Genomic DNA, 603 nt, shown 5'->3' with positions numbered 1-603 from the left:
CGGGTTCTATATCCATGATTATTTCCAGCTATTTCGAGTCTGTCTCACTTATTAAATCGCAGAAAACTAATTCATGTTGTCTAATTTCTTGAACTTTTAGAAAGAACGCTCAATTAAACAAGTTCACACACGTACTGACTGACACTGTGTTACAAACGTAGACATTTAGGTACTCGTCTAAACTCGTTTGATTTCTAGCTTGAAAATAAAAATGTAAATGTAGAACCTATCCAATTACTCTTTTGTTATGTGTTATACTACTGACCTAGTTTGATTTGGAGTGCTGAAATTCAAAACACACTGCAATTTAAAAATGTCCACCGTCTTTTTTTTTATTCGAATACTCAGTATATGACATCATCAAAAATAGGTGGATTGTTCTCGGGGGGGGGGGAACAAGTAGTTTGTTTTGAATTTCGCGCAAAGCTACTCGACGGCTATCTGCGCTAGCCGTCCCTAATTTAGCAGTGTAAGACTAGAGGGAAGGCAGCTAGTCATCACCGCCCACCGCCAACTCTTGGGTTACTCTTCTACCAACGAATAGTGGGATTGACCGTCACATTACAGCGCCCCCACGGCTGAAAGGGCGAGCATGTTTGGTGG

The sequence above is a fragment of the Limulus polyphemus genome, unplaced genomic scaffold, assembly GCF_000517525.1.
Source record: "Limulus polyphemus unplaced genomic scaffold, Limulus_polyphemus-2.1.2 Scaffold536, whole genome shotgun sequence".
NCBI classification, from domain to species: domain Eukaryota; kingdom Metazoa; phylum Arthropoda; class Merostomata; order Xiphosura; family Limulidae; genus Limulus; species Limulus polyphemus.
This window is presented reverse-complemented; position numbering follows the sequence as displayed.